We start from the raw sequence: 19,536 nt of genomic DNA, 5'->3' as shown, positions 1-19,536 counted from the left end.
TAGCAGAAAAGCCCTGGCTCTTAGAGCTGAGCAGGCAAGCTTTGATATGCAAATACAGGCCATTAGAAACTAGGTCCACCCAAACATGGAGACTCCTGCCTCTTCTTCTTGTCCCCACATGTGCCTGGCAACTTGGCCACCCCTACATATCCCCATGTGTGTAGAACATCATGGCGCCTGCATTGGTGTATTAAAAGGCTAGGGTAGGAGGGCTAGTTTTTTCGTGGGCTACTTGAATGACATACCTGGTCAAACCAATCCCCTGGGCCCTATGCAAATCAGGTACCGCCTCCTCCAGCCTCCTCATATAACTGGCTGTTTTCCACCATACTCGAAGTTCCCTCTTTCAGCTTGGAGCCCGCCTCCCTCAGTCTCAGAACAGGGGGAGCCTCTTCCTTCCTTCTTTCTTGTCTATTAAATTCTCCACTCCTTAAAACCACTCCACGTGTGCCCATGTTGTTTTATTCAAACCAGCTGGAGACCAAGGACCTTGGTGTTCCTCCAGTCATCAGAGCCATATCATTTTGGTGCATTGGCCGGGAATCCAAGGTATGACATTCATCGGAGTGGTAAGTATGGGAGTGAGCTTAAAATCTCTTCTATCATTCCGAGGCACTCTTAGCCTCTATTTTAAAATAAAATAAGTCAATGGGCATCCGTCAGCCGCGTACACACACTTAGTGTTGGCTGCCATACTGAAGACTTGAATGTGAGGCTTGCTGGTGAGAACACGGAGAACCCCCAACACCCCTGGGTCACTGGGAATGTTGGCCATGTTTCAAATCAGCTTCTTTTCACAGGAAGACCTTGCCATTGTGCAAGGCTGGGAAAAGTTCTAAGGCAACTAAGAATTTCTGGCCAGAGCACACCCTGGCATGATTCAAAGGCCCCTGGACTGGACCCAGCCTCTGGTGGCCCATTCTGGGTGTTGGCAAAGAATCCTCAACTATCTTGTCACAAAACTCTCCTTCCTTCTCTATCTGCGGTCTCTTACACTTTCTCTGTGTGAAATGTGTAGCGATTTTTACAGCCTAGGAAAGTAATCCTGTTAGGCAAAATCAGGAAGATGCTGTTGCAATCTTCTAGGAACAGAGTTCTCCCCTTTCTCCCACAGTGAGGTTACTCACTACCACGTCTCTGGTGAGCACATAGTATTTCTAAGCCAACAGTGCCACCTAGTAGAAATAGAAATCCTCTACATAAAGCATATTTTTTTTCATGGCAAACTGCAGCTTCTTTTTGCACGATTAGAAATCAGGCTCGGCCAGGCGCGGTGGCTCACGCCTGTAATCCCAGCAATTTGGGAGGCCGAGGCGGGTGGATCATGAGGTCAGGAGATCGAGACCATCCTGGCTAACACAGTGAAACACTGTCTCTACTAAAAATACAAAAAAAATTAGCCGGACGTGGTGGTGGGTGCCTGTAGTCCCAGCTACTCGGGAGGCTGAGGCAGGAGAATGGAGTGAACCTGGGGGTGGAGCTTGCAGTGAGCTGAGATGGTGCCACTGCACTCCAGCCTAGGCAACACAGCGAGACTCCGTCTCAAAAAAAAAAAAAAAAAAAAAAAAAAAAAAAGAAAGAAAGAAAAGGAAAGAAAAGAAAAGAAAAGAAAAGAAAAGAAAAGAAAAAAAAAAAGAAATCAGGCTCTAGGCCTCTTCTGGAAATGGGAAATTTCTGCCTTTAGCAGTTAGGAGTTAAGATGTCTTCCATAGCCAAATTTTAGTCTCAATATTGTCCCATTGGCAGGAAAATGGCCATTCGGTTCCTACATTCCTTTAAGGCACCTATTCTGTCTCCCATTAAGATGGTACTTAATTAGTAAGGGGATTTTTAAGTCCAGAAGTTAACCAGAACCATTTTTCTAAGGGTAAATGCTTTAGCACAGGCCACAATAATAGCAAGATATAAAGTTCAATCTAGCACGCCCCTTCCCTTAAAGAGGCCTTGCCCAATTATGTAGTTTTTGTTTGTTTTTTTTTTTTTGAGATGGAGTCTTGCTCTTGTCACCCAGGCTGGAGTGCAGTGGTACGATCTCAGCTCACTGCAACCTCCACCTCCCAGGTTCAAGTGATTCTCCTGCCTCATCCTCCCAAGTTGCTGGAATTACAGGCGCCCGCTATCATGTGTGGCTAATTTTTGTATTTTTAGTAGAGGCAGGGTTTCACCATGTTGGCCAGGCTGGTCTCGAACTCCTGACCTCAGGTGATCCACCCACCTCAGCCTCCCAAAGTGCTGGAATTACAGGCATAAGCCACCATACCTGGCCCGTAGTTTTTCTTAAAATCTTTTTTTTTCTTTTTCTTTTTAGGGAAGCACACAGGTCACACAGTAGGTCAAAGAGAAATAAAAGACAAAAGACTAAGGTGCTTGGCCAAGTGTAACTAGGCCCAAAAGTCTAGTTTCTCTGGTGCCATGACTTGGAGGGTCACGCCTGCAGTCATGGCCAGCACATTTAAATGGGTGCCAGGATCCAGGAACCAGGGAAAGAAAATAGTTGGGGGAATGACCCCTACTGTGTTCTCCATCCTGGATCACATACTGAAAGGAAGGAGACTAAAATAATGCTTTTATTCTCACTTCTCTTTCTAGATGGGTAACAGATCGTCTTCTCTGCACTCCAACCTGGGTGACAGAATGAGGCTTCATCTAAAAAATTAATATAATGAATCACATTAATAGAATAAAGAAGAAAACCCACATAATCATGTAGATGCACAAAAAGCACTCTCTAAAATCCATTACTTTTCATGATAAACTAGGAATTAAAAGGTGCCTATAAGCAACCCGTTACAACCCATGGCAAAATCTTCCCTTTAAAGTCAGGAAGAGGACAACGTTGCTCAAAATCACTACTTTGATTCAACACTTTGATTAGCCTGCACAATACAACAAGGAAGAGAAACAAAAGACATGAGAATTAGAAAGAAAAACAAAGCTCTAAATTATTATAGATTAGTTGATTATCTACATATAAAACTGAAAACAATTACTAAGATTTTTTGCAGAGTTGCTAAATATATATAATCAGTAAGGATCAATTGTTTATCTACATGCATGCAATGAATAACTTGAAAATGCAATAAAAGATGCCACAAAATGGGGCCGGGTACAGTGGCTCATGCCTGTAATCCCAGCACTTTGGGAGGCCGAGGCGGGTGGATCACGAGGTCAGCAGTTCAAGACCAGCCTGACCAACATGGTGAAACCCCGTCTCCACTAAAAATACAAAACAATTAGCTGGGCGTGGTGGTGGGCACCTGTAATACCAGCAACTTGGGAGGCTGAGGCAGGAGAATTGCTTGAAACCAGAAGGCGGAGGTTGCAGTGAGCCAAGATTGCACCACTGCACTCTGGCCTGGGCAATAAGAGCAAAACTCTGTCTCAAAAAAAAAAAAAAAAAGCCACAAAACAAGAATAAAAACATAAAATATCTAGAATTACACTTAACAGATATATGAGCAAATACCAAGGAGAAAATAATAGAATGTTATTAAAAGACATTTTAAAAGCTCATAAATAATTAGAATTACATACCATGTTCATAGAGAAATTATCATAAAGATAAATTTCATACATTTACATTTAAAGTCTCAACATAATTTTTTTTCTTTTTTAGTATGTTGACTGGTTAATTCTAAAATTTCTGCAGAAGAGGAAATGGCCAATATTTGCAAAGACATTCCCAATATCAAAGAACAATGTCTAGTGACATGCCTTACCAGATAACAAGACATTTTAATACAGCTATACTAATTAAAACAATGTTGTCTTGGTTCCAAAATAAGCAATTAGGCAAATTCAACATAAGAGTGGTTAGAAAAAGGTCCAAGCAGATATAGAAATAAATACATGCCAGGGGTTGCATTGCAGATTGCTGGGAAAATGTGGATAATGTTTATCCAAATGGAAGACAGAAAAATGGATTATTATCTCAGCCTAGAAACAAAATCATTTAGAAATGGGTCAAGGACTTACCTGTGAAAGGGAATATTTAAAAATTTTTAGAAGAAAATATAGGATAATTTTTTTTAATTTGGGAGTATCCATAATTGCTTAAACAAGTTGAAAGTATAAACTACTAAGGAAAATGAATAATTTGTACATTAAAGTGAAAATCCTGTTTCTCAAAAGATATCATAAAGCCAATAAACTAGGAAAGGATATGTGGAGCACCGGTAACTAACAAAATACTTGCAAAGAACTTCTACCAATCGGATCACGAGGTCAGGAGATCGAGACCATCCTGGCTAACACAGTGAAACCCTGTCTCTACCAAAAACACAAAAAATTAGCAGGACGTGGTGGTGGGCGCCTATAATCCCAGCTACTCAGGAGGCTGAGGCAGGAGAATGGCGTGAACCCAGGAGGCAGAGCTTGCAGTGAGCCGAGATCACGCCACTGCACTCCAGCCTGGGCGACAGAGCGAGACTCCATCTCAAAAAAAAAAAAAAGAACACTGACAAACAACAGAAAGTAGATGAAGATTAGAAGAGGCATTTCTCAAAAGAGAATATTCAAATAACCAAAAAACACATGAGAATGAGTTTAATATTAGTAAGCAGAGAAATTCAAATTAAAACAATGAGATATCATTTCATACCCATTAACTTGAAGAAATTTAGAAAGTGTGATAAGATTCAAGCAGGAGCACTGCTGATAAGGAGCAAATATTGGTGCAGTTACTTTGGAAAATAATTTGCAATTGCCTAGTAGAGCTGATTACACACATGCAGCAAAACCTAGCAGTTATTCCCTTAGAACTCTACTCTAGGAGACACTTTTGGACAGATAAAATTAGGATATATGTTCATAATAACGTTATAAGTAATGGCAACAAAAAAAAGAAGAGGAGAAGGAAGAAGAGGAGGAGGAAGAGAAAAAAGAAGAGGAGGAGAACCAAGAGGTAGGAAGAGCAGGAGGAAGAGGAGGAAGAAAAGAAGGAGGAAAAGAAAAAAGAAGAAGAGGAGGAGGAGAAGTAGGCAGGAAGAGTAGGCAGAAAAGAGTAGGAAGAGGAGAAAGAGGAGGGACAAGAGGAGGAGAAAGAGGAAGAAGACAAGAAAGAAAGGATAGAGAAAGAGAAGGAGGAAAATAAGAAGAGCACAAAAAAGAGAAAGAAAAGAAACAACCTAAATGCCTGTTTAAGAAAAACAGATGTGCGAGCTGTGGTATGTTCATACAACAGAATGTAGATCAATACAAAGAAGTGACACATCAGTGCATCAACGCATCAACATGGATGAATCTCAAAAATAAAGTGCTGAATGGTCCAGGCACTGCGGCTCACGCCTGTAATCCCAGCACTTTGGGAGGCCAAGGTGGGTGGATCACGAGGTCAGGAGACAGTGAAACCCTTCTCTACTAAAAATACAAAAAATTAGCCAGGCATGGTGGCACATGTCTGTAGTCCCAGCTACTCAGAGGCGGAGGCAGGAGAATCGCTTGAACCTGGGAGGCAGAGGTTGCAGTGAGCCGAGATCACACCGCTGCACTCCAGCTTGGGTGAAAGAGCAAGACTCCATCTCAAAAAAAAAAAAAAAAGTGTTGAATGATAAAATCTGATTGCTTAGAAATAAAAATGTCTAATACTATTCACAGAAAGTTCAAAAATAAACAAAGCTAAACAATATACCCTTTGGGAATCAATATGCATGTATATGGCAAATCCCTTAAAACAAGATGATGACGAACATAAAAATCGGAGTGTGAGCCGGGTGCCGTGGTGCATGCCTGTAGTCCCAGCTGCTCCAGAGGCTGAGACAGGACCACTGCTTGAGCCCAGGAGTTCAAATCCAGCCTGGGTAACATAGTAAGACCCATCTCTATAAAAAAAAATATAATAAAATAAAATGTAGGATGTGGTTTTCTGAGAGGAGGATAGAAAAGAAATTTCATAAGATCAGAAAGCGGTTTGGGGCTTCATGAGTATGAATGATGTTCTATTAAACTGGATGGTGGGCACACACAGGTTAAAGAGTATTCTTGGTGTAAAGTGCATGTATTCTTTTGTGTGTCTGACACATCATAAGAAAAAAGCCTCCAAATCTTCTGATAGAAACATGGATTTGTTGGTCAGAAGGCCATTCCCATATGTAAGAGGGAGTATGTTGCTTGGCGCGGTATCGATTGGCATCAGAGTTACTGTTTCTCACAATCCGGCTGACTCTCCCTCCCCACCAAGCTTCTCTGAGCCCTGTTCACCCACAGGACAGCCCCCAGCTTGTTTAGGAGCAGGGGCAGCTCCAGGAGGATCAGGAGCAGTGGAGGCTGCTGAGCAGGGACCTGTGGGGATATGGTGACAGGCAGTGAGTCACCTCCCCAGGGGAGGCCCTGGTGCCCTCCACCTTGCCCCATCCCTAGTGCCTGGGTACTGTGGCCACAAAAATCAAGACCTAACCTGGACATAGCAGCCAAACACATAAGACCAATGCCCTCTAATTATCACCCTAAGAATTGCCTTGAGATTCAGGGCTGTGGGCTGAGGCAGGGCAGGGCCATAGCAGCAATGTGAGGGGACACCCAGGGACCTGGTAGGACCTGAATCCACAAGAATCTCTACCAAAGTCCTTCATGTACAGGAGCACACTCTTCAGAGGTGCAGGAATCAATAACCTGGATATCTGTTGAATGCCTGCTCCTCTCCAGATGGCATTTCCCACAAAGGCAGGAGCCCTGTCTAGTCCTCTTCACAGATAAACTGGCACCTGCCGTGTGGCTGCAAACATCAATCTGTAAAATTCATGGTTGTTGAGCGGCGGCTGCTAGTGCCTGTCCTGGGTCCACTGTGATGGCCAGGCACCTCCCAGGGAACAGACATGGTGGACAGGCCTTCCCAGGAGGCGGGAACCCAGGTCTGTCCACACTCAGTATGGCTGGTTCTCCTGACATGATGGGCTCAGGGTGTCTTTACCATGGAAAGGGCAAGGAGGCTAGTCAGACACAGGATTTGCCTCCTGTCTGTCCCAGAGGGCATCACCCCTTCTCCACCTTCTCATGCCTTAAGCATATTCCTTGACTCTCCCAACCCTCTTACAGATTTCCGTTCCTTTCTTCCTATCATGCCCAATAGCACCAGAGGCCGAGTGGAGAGTGACACGGGAATCTGGGTGGGCCTGGCACCATGAAGGGGTCACTGCACCCTCGTCCTGCCCTGCCCTCCCTTCGTTTACACTCTCAGGGACACAATGTGCACTGGAGTCATTGGTGCTGATGTCCCCAGACTCACATCATGGGACTGTCGCCAGCCCAGTGCAATCCCAGGCCTTCCCACCTGCCCAGTGTTCAGGTCTGACCTTGGCCTGGCTTGGCAGTAGCCGGCCCTGCCACGGGGACCTGACCTGGTCTCCCCTTCTGCTCTTACTCATCCCTTTCATTCCCCCCACAATCAGCAGTTTGACCCCTGACACATGCACACGGCCCTGGGGAGGCGCTGCTGAACTCCCAATGGCTTCTGCTGTCACAGGATGGCACCCACCTGACCTGGCCTCTGCACAGAGGTCCTGGCAGCCCCTATCACCTGGCAAGTGGCTCCAACCTCCTGGATCCAGGTTCACCTCGGTGCTGCCGCCCTCCCCACTCGGGTCTTTGTCCAGACCCTCAACCTCCCTCCTCTGCCTGCCTCCAGCTGACACGTTTGCCTGCATGTTCCTCGACCTTCCTGGGTTATGGTGGCTTCCTTTTTAGGGGTCCTCTTGACCCATTTCACATTTCCCTCTTGTCTTTATCACTGTTCTGTTCGTGGGTTTCATCTGGACTGGTAGCTCATGGAGAACCAGGGCAGTATCTTGTCTTGGTCACAGCTGTGACTTGCTATCATCCTAGGGTCTGCCAAGGGCAAGTCAACAAATTGCCTGTTGAAGGAATGAATGCATGACTCTCTCGAGTCTTACCTGCCTTCAGAAAACTTAATTGTCTGATGGCTGGTGTGCCATATCCCGCTCAGGCTGGGGAGGAGACAGAGAATGCTATCTGCAGGCCCTGGAGCCATTGGATCCAGAGAGGGATCTGCTTCCTGTGTTTTCCAGATCCAAGTCTAAGATGCCCCCCTGGCAGGGCACATGCACCTGCTGCTCTCTCTGCCTCAGAGCTCCTCCTCCAGGGATCCTGGCGCTCACCCCCCTCCTTTCTCCTGATCCCTGCTTGCTCATTACCTATTAGAGGGGCTTCATCACAGACCCCTCCACTCCTGCAAAGCAGTCACCCCACTTCTTTTATTTTACTCCGTGGCTCTTTTCACCTCTGTCTTTTACATTACCTCTGGAACTTATTCATGTATTTTTGCATTTGTTTATCATTTCTATCCCCCACCTGGAATATGGGCTCAATGTAAACAGAGCTCCTTGCCTGGGTGTTCACGGCTGGACTCCAATGCCAGGTCAGTGTCTGATACACCAGAAGCTCCCATAAGTATCTACTGAAAGGAAAAAAGGGTAAGAACCCCCAGGCGAGGCCCTCCTTGACCAGGAGGACTCATGGGAATCATCTGCCTCACAGGGGTCTTGGGTGTTGGCCAGGTCATCATGGCGACCCTGGAACTGAAATGGTGGGCAAATGATAACATCTTCTTTCGTCTGTATAGGCAGACATGGTCTACACTACTGAGCAAAAGACTCACTTAACTACCACATCAAGGAGTCATAGCCCTCAATCCATTTCCAAATTTGCACCAGTTAAAACCCACAGCCCTGGAATGAAGGAGAGGTCAGGTTCCCTTGAAGAAGGAGGAAGGGTAGGCCTGGCTATGCTACCACAGTTCACACTGAGAATCTTCTACCAGCTCTCCCAGAGGGACCAGAAGACACTGGCCAGGCTGTGTCTACATAAGGAAGGGAATTGTCAGGTTTTGGGGGGAATCCCGGATCCTCTTCTGCAGGGACCCCCAATCCTGAGAGGCCCAGCATGGGGCTTGGTCCACTATTCTGAACAAAGGCCTGTGGAGATCAGGGAACAATGGAGTTCTCACCCAGGTCTGACTTAGTGGGCATGATAGTTCCAGAATCTATGTATTGTCATTTCTTAAAGTTCGAAAGCATCGTTGGATTGACACACTCAGCAAATGGCAGCAGCCACATATTCTGCACTCCTGGACCCGGGGAGTGTGGGCCATTATGGTGGTAAAGGTGCAGTGGAGTCTTGGACCTGCCTCTCCCTGTGAAAATGGTGAAGGAAGCAATGCCAAGCTCCTGGAGAAATGGAAAGGTGCAGAGAGGGCATCAGGCACTTGGAGGTGTTGGTGACAGCCTGAGGTTCAGCTGGCCAGCGCGTTCACATGAGACATGGAGTCACAGCTCAGGGCGTCCGTGTCCATCAGGTTCACGTGTGACTCGAGGATCAGGCACAGGGAAAAGGAGGCTCACAGAGAATTCCAGGAGAGGCGGACAGAGCAGCCCGGGAGGGAGTGGTCAGGAGGTCATTCCAGTCCCGCAGAGGGGTTCTGTCTCAGTGCAGGGCCTTGAAGGACAGCAGATGCTACTGGTTCTCACCCTCTGGCCAACTCTGCCTGCTTCTAGAGCTTCTCTGAGGTCTGTTCACCCACAGGACAGCACCCAGCACGCTCAGGAGCAGGGGCAGCTCCAGGACCAGGAGCAGGACATAGGGGCTGCTGAACGGGGAGCTGTGGGGACACGGTGATGGGCAGTGAGTCATCTCCCCAGGGGAGGTCCAGGTGCCCTCCACCTTCTGCCTGTCTGTGAACCCAGGTCCTGTGGCTGCACAAATCCCTGGAAGGACAAACTCTGTATATGACAACTCCTCTGAAGGGACCATTAGTCCCTGACCTTCAGCCTGAGAGTCCCTGGAGTGTCAGGACTGCCTATAAGGAAGCACATGGCCATGAAAATGGTGCATGAGGACAGGGAGGGATCCACGCGAGAACCACACCCACAAGATCTCTACATCCTGGGGTTATTCACTGGCACATGGAATCAGTCATGTAGTTTGATGTCCGTATGACCATCATTTCCCAAGAAGGTCAGGACTATTCATGTTATTCACAAGTAACTGGTACCTGCCCTCTGGTTGCAAACATCAGCCTGTAAAATTCATGGTTGTTGAAGGAATGAATGAATGGCCCAGCTCAGCTCTCAGCTCCTCAGAGGATTGGGCTCATCAAACAGGATGAGACTCGGGCCAGGGCTGCAAGGGAGGCAGGGGAGAGGGCCAGGGTCACCGGACCCCAGAGCATCTGCCCCCTGCCCTGGCCTGGCTGGGTCCTGAGACTCCCTTGCAGGACATTTGCCTTGCTCCTCCCTCCGCCTGGACCCCTCTTCCTCCAGAACCTAGAGTGCCCTGCTCCCAAACCCTGCAGGTCTCCGCGCTCATGTCCTCTAATCCACAAACCCTTTTCTGATCATTGTCAGTGAAATGGCGACTCCAACACCCACACACATGCTCCCCAAACCCAAGGCACAAATATCTCTTCCCAGCAGTCATCAAACTTTGCTGTACTTGTCTGTCAGCCTCTGTGCTGACCTGTTCACTGTGTGAATCCACCTGGTAGAACCCAACTTCCACCAGAGCAGGACAGTGGCTGGGTGGTTCCCTGCTGTGACCCTATCCTGACAGGAGCGCCTGGCACTTAGTAGGACCTTCACATTGGGTGTGGGAGGCGTGAGCAAAGAAGGGAGCAGAAGAAGGGAGACAGAACCATCCATCTCTCCCCAGCCTACAGGAAAGGCTGCCCATGTGGCACTCCTGGGGGCATGAACCTTACCCAGGGTGTGGGCTGGGATCAAGGCTGTCCTGTCTGGTTGAGCTGGGCCAGGTGCATGCTGGGAGGTAACGGGAGGACCCGAGGTGCCCGTGGAGCTCTGAGACTGGAGGCTGCGGTCAGGGCTGCAGGGGCACCACAGGTCAGTCTTGGTGACCTCACCTGAGTCTCCCACTTGTCATCACCTGTTCAGCTCTGATTTCCACAGACACGATCACTCAGCACATGCTGGACAGATGCCCTGAGTCCAACATGTTCCACGGCCACACCCAGGCCAGACCAAGGCCCTGGGCCCCTCCCTAGACTTATCCCCATGTACTTCATAGCCAGGTGAGCCCTTTCAGATGCGAGAGTCGACCTGCTCTCTACGGGAATGTGAGAGTCTGTGGAAAGAAGACCTGGCTGCAGACCCCATCTCAGCCAAGGAGGGAGGGGTGACATTTACTCTGTGAAGCGTGACCCACAGTGACTGCGGAGCCAGGGCCCTGGGCATGGCAGTGGCTGGAGTGAGGCTGGAAGTAAGGACAGGAAGTCAGTGGGGTCCTCCCTGAATGATGGGACCCGAGTCCACTCAACCCTAAATGTCAGCCAGGCCGGTCACCGCACAAGGCCAGACACTTTCAGGGTGGGGCACACAGAAGAGTCTCGAACAACAGGTGCAAACATGCTTTTGTGCATGTCAGCACACACACACACGGGTGCACACACACAAACGCACCACACAACTGTGCGTGCACACACACACACACCACACCTGTGCATGCACACACACACACACTGCAAACACACCTCACACCTGTGCATGCGTGCGCACACACACACACCTGTGCATACACACACACACACAGCAAACCCATGCACGCACGCACAGACACTGTCCTAAGTCACTGCCTGCAACCTCACACACTCCTGTCCCATTTCTCTCTTCAGGGACAGAATGACGAACCCTAGACTCGGACAGGCCTGGTGCTGAGTGAACGGGTCTCCCCTGGGAACACCGACACCTCCACCTGGAAGACGAGGTCTTGGAAGACAGGATCTTGAAATTCTTGGAGCAATAGTCTATTGAACCCACACAAATATCCACCTGCATCCTCCTCTGTGAGGCTCTCCAGGGTCACTGTGAAGCTGAGGTTTGCAGGATGGTCCCTGATGGACACTCAGCCATTCCTCACATCCTCTGACTCTCCGGCCTTTACAGTCTTGTTACATAGTAGAAAAAGTGGTTGTCTGCAGCAGTGTTTGTTGAAAGTCCTGTATTCCTCTTCATACTGACACTGCACATTCAGGGATCCTCACTGCGGTGTCTGTTATGGTGCTGGGGCCGCCCACAGCAAAACAGCTGGAAAACACAAGCTGAAGTCCCAGCTTCTCCTCAGATGGGCCTGGGTCAGGGATGTTCTGGGGTCAGGGCCTCTCCGACCGTGGGGTTGTAGAGGAGACAGTGGCAGGCAGACAGCCCTTGTCCACCCAGGAATCTGAACTGAGGGGTGAGTAGCTCCCTCCCTGCAGAGGTGGGAATGGGGAGGGGGGTTTCCATGGAGACAGGAAGGGCGTGGGCTGGGAAAACACTGTGTGTGTGCATGCCTGTGTGTTCACGTGCATGCATCTATGATTGTACGTGTGGTGCATCAAGATGGCATTTCGGATTGGATAACTGTGGCAATGACAATCACAGGCACCTCTCTCCCAGGGCCTCCTCTATCGAGGATGCAGTGGGACATGACTCACCTGCGCTGTGCCCTGGAGCCTGGTGCTCAGCTGGTGAGGCAGCTGCTGACAGCTCCTCGGTTCTCCTCTGTCCTCCTGCCCTCTCTCCATATCCCTACTTCCATGTCCAGGACCCACCCACCCATCAGTAGCCGAGCAGCCCGATGCCTGGTGGTCATTTCTCAGATGTCACTTGCCGCTGCACCAGGCTCTGGTAGGACAAGGTGGAGTCCCCTCTCCCAGGGTCTGAGCCCCACTTCTGCTTTCTTCCCCTCTCCGCTTCCTTGTCCAGCCCTGTCTCAAGTCTGAGGCTGGAGATGGGAGATTGCAGAAAGCTCAGGAGAGAAGCTCCCTGGGCCGGTGCAGGCACCCCCAGACTCAAGGGGCCAGGGACCAGGGGCCAAGGTGCAACCAGGATCTGAAGCTCAATGGGCAGTTCCGACCACAGCAAGTTTCATCCCTAAAGACAAGTGCCCAGGGCAGGGGGTGGAACCAGGCAGGAAAGAGGAGGACACATCTGATTCTGGCCCATGGCTTCCGCTGTATTGAGAAGCAGCACACACACCGCACGTTGAACTTCTCACTTCTGGGAGAGGAAGAGACACCCAATGTCCCTACTGAACATGTTCGCCTAGTCTGGAACTTGGTTTGGTGACAATCTTCAGTGCTTCTTATTTGTGAACAAGGGATGCAGTCTTTGAAGCACTAACTATAACCAATGCCAGACCTAAATTAGATTATCTGTACAACCTGTGAACCAAAGAGTATCTGAGAGAAGTCTCAATTAATTTTAGAAGTTTATTTTGCCAAGGTTAAGGGCACATCCATGACACAGCCTCAGGAGGTCCTCACAACATGAGGTGGTCAGGGCACAGCTTGGCTTTACACACACTTTAGGGATACATAAGACATCAATTAGTATATTTGGTTGGTACAAAAGTAATTGCAGTTTTGCCATTACTTTTAATGCACTCCAGCCTTGGCAACGTTAGTTTTAATGGCAAAAATCGCAATTACTTTTGCACCAACCTAATATGTAAGACGTATATTGGTTCAGTCTAGAAAGGCAAAACAACTCAAAGTGGGAGAGGGCTTGCAAGTCACAGGTAGTTAAGAGACAAACAGTTGCATTTTTTTGAGTTTCTGATTAGCCTTTCCAAAGGAAGCAATCAGATATACATTTATCTCAGAGAGTAAGGGATGACATTGAGTTACATCTGTCCTTTGCCCACAAGGAATTTCCTTGTGAACAAATTGTGAGGGAGGTATGCAACTTTTTTTTTTTTTTTAATCTCAGTAGCTATCTTTTTTAGCAATAAAACGGGAGGCAGGTTTGCTCTAAACAGTTCCCAGCTTGGCTGTTCCCTTTGGCTTGGTGGTTGTGGGGTCTGGAGGTTTATTTTACTTCCACAAACCTCAGGGCTGGTTGGCAGAAGTATTTAGCCCATACATTTATACGTGTCCTTTTTTTATCCGCCCCCCTGCAGACAGTGTCTTGCTTTGCTGCCCAGGCTGGAGTTCAGTGGCACAATCATAGCTCCCTGCAGCCTCAAACTCCTGGACTCAAGCAATCTTCCCACCTCAGCCTCCCAAACTGTTGGGATTATAGGCGTGAGCCATGGCATCCAGCCACAATCTTCTTTTTTATAGCTCGATTAATTATACTTTATTGCTTTCTGTATACCAAGAAATTTATCTGTGAACTTCCCTCATTTAAAATATACCACAATTTTGTAATCTTGTTTTTTCATCTGTCTCTCTCTCTCTCTCTTAAAAATAGAAGTGGCCCAGGCCTCTCTGGACCTTAGGGAGGCCCTGAAAGCCAGAGAGGAATAAAGCAGATATTTCTGATTCCAGCCCAAGGAAAGACATTCGCTTTGGGCTTTAATCTTTGCTTGATTATTTTTTCCTTTGCAAGAGAAAGAGACTCAATTTCCTGGGTGGCTGGTTCTAGGATATTGAATGTGCAGCTTGCCGACTCCTTGGGCGTTGTATTCTCAGTTTCTCTGTGGCAGGCCTTGAAACCCAAACAATTAATCAACTCCAGGCAATGTCTGTGGAGAGGTCACTCTGCCCATGAGAGGGGGACCTCCCCGGCCAGAGTCTTCTGAGTTTCTGTGTGGATCTTCCTGAATCAGGTCCTCATGTGCAGGCATGAGAGTTGAAGAAAGAAATTCCCACAGGGTGCGGTGGCTCATGCCTGTAATCCCAGCACAGGCTGCTTTCGGTTTCGAAGTGTTTCCTGAAAAGCAAAAGGCACTGGAGAAGTGAGAGGGGAGGGAGAGAGAGTGGTGGGTGGAAGGACTTCGAAAACAATGACTCCCTGGAGTTTCTCAGTTTGGGTCGCCTTGGCCCCCCTCCACCTAACACACCCTTCTCATTCTGTTTCCTGGGTCTGAGGATTCTGCTTTTCCCTTTTGCCATCCCTGGGCCACTCTGTCCTCTTCAGTGTCCTGGTCCAGTGAAGAGACTCTAGGGCATTAGTGCCAGAGAAATGCTGACGCCATCACTTATACTGCATGCTTTTGGTCAGATTCTTTACTCTCTCAGAGCTGTTGGCGAGGCAGCTAGAAGGAGGAGAGATTAATATATGTAAACTCTTTCTTAGGTGGAAAAAAGATCAATAAACTATAACCAAAAAAGAAAGTCAAGCAAACTTTCAGAGGTATAATCTCATGTTTTGGTTTTTAAATTCTTTGATGGAAGTATATCATACAAACAAAATAATACAAATCATAAATGTATAGCTCAGCAAAATTTGAGGAAATGACTATCCATGCCTAACAGCCATCCAGATCAGACACCCACACCCGTGAGGAGTCTCCTTCTGTATGGTATTTGGGTGGGCCTCTGTGATCCATAGATATGGGCCATAGGCTGACTTCCAAGGATAAGCCATCAAAGGTACTGTGCCTAGCTCTCTCTTGGATCACTATCTCCGGGGAAAGTTGGTGGCTATGTCTTGAAGACTCACAAACAGCTCTTTTGAGCAAGGAGCTGAGGCCTCCCACCACCAGCCACGTGAATGCATGATGTTGGAAGCAGATCCTCCAGCCCCAGTCCAGTCTTCAGATGACTGCAGCCCCGGCCAACATCTTGACTAGAACTTAATGAAGAGAGACCCTGAGCCAGCAACACCCAGCTAAGCAACTCCTGGATTCACGACTCTCAAAATCATGAGATAATGAACATTTGCTGTTTTCAGCTGTGAAGTCATGGGGTAATTTGTTATTTATCAACAGATAGCTAATATAGTTGGGCCACACTTGCCCAGAGCCAGTCTCTGCAGCCACATCCAATCCTTATTCATTTACTCACTCAGCAAGTATTTTTTTAATGCCAACATTTGTCACCACACTCTGTAGCTGGATGCTGGGGCATTCAAGGTGAACGAAGCTGGCCCAAATGCTGCTGTGATGTAAAGGGAGATGGATAGAAACCACCGAAAGGAAACACATTAACAGCATTTGGCAAACTGTGGAGGAAATAAACAGGGACCCATAATCAAGACAATCGGGGTGATCCCTTCAAAGGGTGATCATAGAGGCCTTTCAGAGGAGGCAACATCAGAGGTGAAACCAAAAGGATAAGAAAGAACCAGAGGTAAGAAGATCTGGGGGAAGGGATTCAGGGGGAGGAACAGCAGGTGCTAAGGTCCTGGGGAGGGATGCACACTGTAGCTAGAACATAAAGACCACATGGGGACAGGGCAACACGATGAAATGGAAGAACAAACCAGTGGCTTGGTCCCCTCAGACCAAGTAGGCCAAGCAAGGAGAGTGGGTGCTATGGTTTGGCTGTGTCCTCCCTCCAATCTCAAATTATAGCTCTCATAATACCCACATGTCATGGGAGGGACCTGGTGGGAGGTAAATAAATCATGAGGGCATGTCTTATGTTGTTCTCATGATAGTGAATAAGTCTCACAAGATCTGATGGTTTTATAAAGGGGCATTCCCCTGCACGCGCTCTCTCTCTCTCTTGCCTGCCACCGTGTAAGATGTGACTTTGCTCCTCCTTTGCCTTCTACCATGATTGTGAGGCCTCCCCAGTCAAGTGGAAGTGTGAGTCAATTAAACCTCTTTCCTTTATAAATTAGTCTCAGTTATGTCTTTTCTTTGGGGGTTTGGGGGTGGAGTCTGGGCAGTGGCACAATCTCAGCTCACTGCAATCTCCCCCTCCCAGGTTCAAGCAATTCTCCTGCCTCAGCCTCCTGAGTAGCTGGGATTACAGGCACCTTCCACCATGTCTGGCTAATTTTTGTACTTTTAGTAGAGACAGGGTTTTGCCATGTTAACCAGGCTGGTCTCGAACTCCTGACCTCAGGTGATCCACCTGCCTCAGACTCCCAAAGTACTGGGATTACAGGCATGAGCCACTGCGCCTGGCCTCAGGTATGTCTAATACCTTACTTTTGGGAGAGGAAGAGACACCCAGTGTCCCTGCAGAACATGTTCACCTAGGCTGGAACTTGGTTTGGTGACAATCTTCAATGCTTCTTATTATCTGTGAACAAGAGAAGCAGCTCTTTGAAGCACTAACTACAATCAGTGCCAGGAAAGGTCTGAGGGAAGGCAGCTGTGGGGATAAGAAACACCCCCTTCTTGCCCCTGCACCCCTTTCTCCTTGTTAGTGCCCATCCCACCTGCTGTAGTCAACTCTTCATGGTAAGGGTCTGGGCCAGAGCTCCCACCATCAGCAAGCTTCCTGGCTGACAGGTGGCTTAGGCACAGGAGAAGGGTCCCAACGAGGTACACTTCATCTCTGCCCAGACTTCCAGCTCTCAGAGAGCAAGAAGTTTATGTTTTCAAAAGACAGTGTGTTTTTGACGTTGCCTGCAAAGGGTGTTTAAAGGAAATAAGAGAGATGTCAAGAGGGCTGGGTTAGATTGGTCGGGAGAGGAGCCTCTTCCTGGGTAATGACTTGCCAAACACATGTGACAAATCCACTTAGACATGAGCCAGAGGACATGTTAGAGGAGGCTGGAGGGGAGGGGCAGTTGTAGAGGGTGAGATGAGAGTTTTTAAGCTGAAACTAAACATTGTCCAAGCAGTGGCCTTTTCATATCCACATCCCTCCTTTTCCACATCCCCCATTGCTAAGCCCTGGTAACTGCTCATTTGTCATCTATTTCTGTACTTTTGTCATTTTGAGAGTGTTATAGAAATGGAGCAATATGGTACATAAACTTTGGATTGGAGCTTTTTGCTCAGCATAACCTCCTCGAGATTCATCCAAGTTGTTGTGTACATCAATAGCTTGCTCCTCTCTAGTGCTGGGGTGGCATTCTGTGGTAGGAATGAACTGCAATTTGTTGAACCGTTCACCCCTGTAAGGATGTCTGGCTTGCTTCCAGTTCAGGACTATTGTGAATAAAGCTGCTGTGAATTTTCATGCACAGGTTTTTGGGTGAACATAAGTTTCCATTTCTCTGAGATAAATACCTAAGAATGCGTTCACTGGATCATATGGTGCTTGCATGGTTGGTTTTGTAAGAAACTGACAAACTATTTTCCAGAGGGTTTGCACCATTTTACATTCCTGCCAGCCACATAGGAGTGATCCAGTTTCACCACATCCTTCAGCATTTGGTGTTAAGGGAGGAGATCACCCCTCATATTGTCTTATGCCCAATTTCTGCCTCCAAAGAAAGAAGCAAAAACTAAAAGGCAGAAATGAAATCCATAAGCAGACAGCCCAGCACCATACCCTGGGCCTGGTAGTTAAAGATAGACCCCGACCTAATCGGTTATTTGTATAAAAAAGCACTGTGAAGATCCCTGTTCTGTCCTGTTCCATTCTAATTACCTGTGTATGCATCCCCCTGTCACGTACCCCCTGCTTGCTGAATCGATCAGGACACTCTCACGCGGACCCCCTTAGAGTTGTGAGCCCTTAACAGGGACAGGAATTGCTCACTCAGGTAGCTCGGCTCTTGAGAGAGGAGTCTTGCGGATGCTCCCAGCCGAATAAACCCCTTCCTTCTTTAACTGGTGTCTGAGGGGGCTTTGTCTGCAGCTCTTCCTGCTACATAATCACTATTTTTTTATTTTAGCCACTCAGATAGGCAAATATATCCATCCAAATAACTCTCTCCCAAGGCTAATTCCTACAGAAAGTAAACAACTGGCCTGCAAGTCTGCCTTTGATATGCAAACCAAACCACTCCCAATTCCATGCCCCCACCTGCTTCCTTTCAGCAGGCTCCTGCAGTCTGGGATATTTTCTTTCCCCTGCCCTAAATCACCCCAGGGCCAGGTACCAGACAACTAGAGACCATTCTTGTATCCCAGCCCATCAGAATAATTCAAACTACGCACTCTGAAACCTGCTGTTTGCTTACCTTACCTTGCCTATCACTTCCTCTGAAAACCATGATAAAGTCTCCCACATCCATTTCCTCTCTCTCTCTCTCTGCCCCCTCACCCACCCTCGTGCTTCCCCGTGTGGCCCTACGTGGCACACTGCACCTCCTGCTTCTAGGGGTCTTTGAGTAGAAAATTATTTCTTTATGACAGTCATTTCCATATCTGCATGCCTTACCATATCTGGTTAAAACAAATCCTGGTACATTTTTTTGTTTTGTTTTGAGACAGGGTCTCACTGTATCACCCAGGCCACAGTGCAGTGGTATGATCATAGCTTACTGCAGCCTCCATCTCCCAGACTCAAGCGTTCCTCCTGCCTCAGCCTTCTGAGAAGCTGGGACTACAGGTGCGTGCCACCATGCCTGGCTAAATTTTTTTTAAGTAGGCATGAGGTCTTGCTATGTTGCCCAGGCTGAGTTCAAACAATCATCCTGTCTTGGCCTCCCAAAGTGTTGGCATTACAGATGAGAGCCACCATGCCCAGCCCCAGGTACATTTTTAAACATGTCCTCAATACATTAACCTGGTCCCTGTAAAACTCAGAGGGGTCCCATCATATGACAGTAAACCAATTTAAACTGAACCAGTTGATGGCTCAATCACAGTTTTGTTTTGTTTTTGTTTGTTTGTTTGTTTGTTTCTAGGGAGTTCCCTACAATCTACTGTCAGGAAAGGAAAAAAATCCAATATGGTTTATGAGCAGAAGAACTTGCAATGGTATGATTTCCTCTGTGCAGGATTCAAAAACAACCA

General features: G+C 47.7%; 1 long non-coding RNA gene across 1 annotated transcript; it reads right to left on the bottom strand.

Moving 5' to 3' along the window:
• Positions 1 to 8,952: 8,952 nt before the first annotated feature.
• LOC100589914 lies at positions 8,953 to 10,826 on the bottom strand. The gene is made up of 2 exons (XR_001114777.2): positions 10,709 to 10,826; positions 8,953 to 9,610 (listed from the first exon to the last, which is right to left on the bottom strand). It is a non-coding gene; the product is annotated as an uncharacterized LOC100589914 (long non-coding RNA).
• Between the last annotated feature and the right edge of the window lie 8,710 nt (positions 10,827 to 19,536).

This window comes from Nomascus leucogenys, chromosome 14 (genome assembly GCF_006542625.1).
Source record: "Nomascus leucogenys isolate Asia chromosome 14, Asia_NLE_v1, whole genome shotgun sequence".
In the NCBI taxonomy this organism is placed as follows: Eukaryota; Metazoa; Chordata; class Mammalia; order Primates; family Hylobatidae; genus Nomascus; species Nomascus leucogenys.
The sequence above is the reverse complement of the archived record's forward strand: the minus strand, read 5'-3'. Positions and strand labels throughout refer to the sequence as shown.